This window comes from Triticum dicoccoides, chromosome 5B (genome assembly GCF_002162155.2).
Source record: "Triticum dicoccoides isolate Atlit2015 ecotype Zavitan chromosome 5B, WEW_v2.0, whole genome shotgun sequence".
Taxonomy (NCBI): domain Eukaryota; kingdom Viridiplantae; phylum Streptophyta; class Magnoliopsida; order Poales; family Poaceae; genus Triticum; species Triticum dicoccoides.
The window spans coordinates 49,983,784-49,988,130 of NC_041389.1; positions in this window are offsets into that span (position 1 = coordinate 49,983,784).

The window sequence follows — 4,347 nt, forward strand, 5'->3', positions numbered from 1 at the left end:
ACGTAATTGCCTACGCTTCACGGCAATTGCACCCACATGAGGAGAATTATCCCACTCATGATCTAGAGCTTGCAGCCGTAGTCTATGCACTTAAGACCTGGCGACATTACCTCCTCGGTAATCGTTGCGAAATATTCACTGATCACCAAAGTCTGAAGTACATCTTCACCCAACCGGATCTGAACCTCAGGCAAAGACGTTGGGTTGAATTGATCACCGACTTCGACTTAGGAATAACCTACACCCCAGGGAAAGCCAACGTCATGGCTGATGCGCTAAGTCGTAAATCTTATTGTAACAACCTGATGTTACAACAAAGTCAACCGCTTCTCCATGAGGAATTTCGGAAGCTTAACCTTCATATTGTTCCTCAAGGTTTTCTCTCCACCATGGTGGCAAAACCTACCCTTACGGATCAAATTATCAAAGCACAGAAGGTAGATCCGGGAATCTCCCGCATCAAGAGGAACATTCAGAAAGGAATTGCGAATTGTTTCTCCATTAATGATCAAGGAGTCGTATACTTCGGGAATCGACTAGTAGTTCCCAAAGTGCGCAACCTAAGGCGATTAATCCTTAAGGAGGCTCATGAATCTCCTCTCACTATTCATCCCGGTAGTACTAAGATGTATCAGGACCTACGCCAGAGGTTCTGGTGGACTAGGATGAAGAGAGAAATTGCTCAGTATATTGCTAATTGCGACGTCTGTCGTCGTGTAAAAGCAGAGCATCAACGGCCTGCTGGCACCCTTCAACCCTTAGCTATTCCTGAATGGAAATGGGATAAAATTGGTATGGATTTCATTACCGGTTTTCCCAGGACCAAGAGAGGGAATAATGCTATTTTCGTCGTGGTCGATCGTCTTTCCAAAGTAGCCCATTTCCTACCTGTTCGAGAGAGTATAACCGCTAGTCAGCTGGCAGACTTATACATCTCCCGAATAGTGTCCCTTCATGGTGTCCCTTTGGAAATTAACTCGGATCGAGGAAGTCTTTTCACCTCTCGATTTTGGGAAAGTTTCCAAAATGCTATGGGAACCCGTCTTTCCTTTAGCACCGCTTTCCACCCTCAGTCGAGTGGTCAAGTGGAACGCGTCAACCAAATTCTAGAGGACATGCTTCGAGCCTCTGTTATCTCATTCGGAATTGACTGGGAGAAGTGCCTTCCGTTTGCCGAATTCGCTTACAACAACAGCTATCAATCTAGCTTGGGTAAAGCCCCTTTTGAAGTTCTCTATGGACGACGATGTCGAACACCCCTTAACTGGTCAGAGACCGGGGAAAGACAATTCTTTGGCCCGGATATGATTCAGGAAGCAGAAGAACAAGTTCGTATCGTTCGTGAAAAGTTGAAAACAGCCCAATCCCGTCAAAAGAGTCAATATGACCGAAAACATAAGGCTATGACTTTCGAGATTGACGAGAAGGCTTATCTTCGGGTCACCCCTTTGAAGGGAACCCATCGTTTCGGTATCAAAGGCAAATTGGCTCCTCGTTACATTGGACCTTTTCGCATTCTTGCCAAACGAGGAGAAGTTGCCTACCAGTTGGAACTACCTCCGCACCTCTCCAGAGTTCACGATGTCTTCCACGTTTCTCAACTCAGGCGTTGCTTCTCGGATCCTATCCGTGAAGTGGACCACGAAACGCTTGATCTCCAAGATAATCTTACATATCGAGAGTACCCCGTTCGTATCCTCGATCAGGCCGAACGTACCACCCGACGTCATAATATCAAGTTTCTCAAGATTCAATGGTCGCACCATTCTGAGGATGAAGCAACTTGGGAAAGGGAGGATCGTCTTCGACTCGAGTACCCCACCTTCTTCTCGGAGGAACCCAAATCTCGTGACGAGATTCTTTTGAGTGGGGTGAGTTGTCACACCCTAGCTAGTCATGCATTAGAGTGTTGCATCATGTTTATTCTTTCATCAGAAACTTGAAATGGGGATGACAGAACCCCCAGTCCCCTCTGAAACCAACTAGGGTTTACTAAAATAATTTTCAATGAACCTGAAATGCCCTTCTAAAATGTCCATCATTTTTTGTCTTGGTTCAGAACCTCTACCAAAAGTGGTGCACATTTTCCTAGGCCATCTTAGGGTTTTTGAATTAAATCATAAATATTTGAATTTGGGCATTTAAAATAATATAAAATATTTAAATGTTCAAATATCTCCAAACTAAAATGTTTCATGTTGGAAATAATCCAGCTATGGACCAGGAGTGATTTGGTGATTTTTAAAATTGCCTAGGTATTTTATTTAATTCAACAAAGTTGCAGAAGTATTAGAAAAACAGAAAACAGAAGAAAATGAAAAAAACTTACCTGGCGCCTGCCCCGGCCCACCTGCCGGCCCAGCCCAGCACCGCTCCAGCGAGCTGCTTGCCGGCCAGGCAGGCAGGCAGGTGCCCGACGGCGACCGCGGCGTGCGCCACGCACCTGCTCGCCGCCTCGCCGCTCCCCTCGCCAGGTGACGTCGAGGATCGGCCTCCCTCTCTCCCCCGAACCCCCCAGACACCCCCTCTCCTCTCCAGCTCCTCCCCCTCGCACGCCCCAGCCATGGCCGACGCCATCGCCGCCACCCCCTCGCCGTAGCCACGCCCTCCGACCACCCCACGCCGTCTCACCGTGTCCAGGAGCTCCGCCGCTGTCCACTTCATCGAGCAGCCGAGCCCCGAGCGCTCGCAACGCCCGAGACCACCGCACCGACCTCGCCCGAGCTCACCGTCGCCGGAGATCCCCTTCAACGCCGTCGTCGCTCCGGTCCATCTCCGGCCGCACCAAGAACTCCGTCGCACTCACTGTGAGCTTAGCCATCTTCCCCTCCCTTCCGTTCTTGCTCCCGAGCCGTGTAGCAACCTCCCGGAGCTCAACCGCACCCACCGCCGTGGAGCTCGTCGCCGACGTGCTCCCGGTCGTCCTCCGGCCACAAGATGGTGTCCATCTCACTCACCAAGTTCCGCAGCACCTAGCTAGCTACTCCACGAGCCTCACCGAACCCTCTAGCACCAAGTTCACCTCCGACCGAACCCCGGTGGCCGCCAAAGTCGTCGCCGGCGCCAACTCCGGCCATCCCGACCTCAACGGACTCCGCCAAGAGCTGCGGTTTGTCCTCAGCTTCCCTCCGGTGGTCTCCGCGGCCCATTTGGTGGCCGAAATGGCCAAAACCACTTCCGCCGCCGCGTCGGGCTCGCCGGCGGCTAAACGCCGGTGCAGCCGACCCGGGTTTGACCACGGGTGGGCCCTGGTTGACTCCCCTGAGTCAATGACAGGTGGGGCCCAGCCCTGTTAATTAAACAGGATTAGTTTTAATTAAGTTTTAATTAAAATAATCACCCTGACATGCGGGACCCACTGTCAGGTTTGACCTGGACCAGTTCCGTTGACCTGCTGACGTCACACTGACGTCAGGCTGACGCAGTAATTGATTTTCTGAATTTAATTTAAATCAGGAAATTCCAGAATAATATTTAAACTACAAAAATTCATAACTTTTATTCTGTAACTCCAAATTGGACAAATTATATATGAAAAATGATCAGAAAAATCCAATCTATCCATCTGTACTATTTTCATGCATGATCAAACAAGTTAAATTGATGTTTTAAGCAGAACAAGGAAAAGCACTTTAAAAGGCCATATTTGATTTTGAAATTTGAATCCTTGATTCAAATTTGTTCAAACCCTTCTGGTTTTAGTTGCATTAGCCCAATACACTCATATTGCCATGTTTCATGCATGCATCATATTGTTGCACATTGTTTGGTGATGTTTGTGTATCGGTGCTCTCTGCGGCAGGTTCTGTCCCCGAGGAGTACCGTGATTACCCTAACGAAGAACCGTATCAGTGCATCGAACCATCAGGCAAGCAACCAACCATTTGATCATATCGATACAATCCCATGTTCTCGCTCCTGCTCTCTTTTACTGCATTAAGACAACGCGATTCAAACTGCTGTGTGCTACGGTAGTTGAACCCATTTCCTCTGCATGACCTGTCATTGCCACAGTAACTAGATGAAACCCACTAGCATGTGTAGGAGTTGCTTGAGCCATATGTATGTGTTGTTCCTACCTTGCTATGCCTGCTATGCTTAGAGTCGTGTCAGGTCTGGTTCATCTGGGTGATGGGCTGGAAATGTTTATGCCGGTAATGAGAGTGGTGTGGTGAACACGATTTGGTAAAGGTATCGATGAGAGGCCATGTAGGAGTACATGGTGGGTTGTTTCATTGAAGCCGACCTTAAGCACTGAGATCTGTATGTGTGATTTAAGAATCAGCTACTACCATGCATTGGGCCCGAAACCAATGGACCCTCTCGGCTTCTTATTCACCCTAGTTC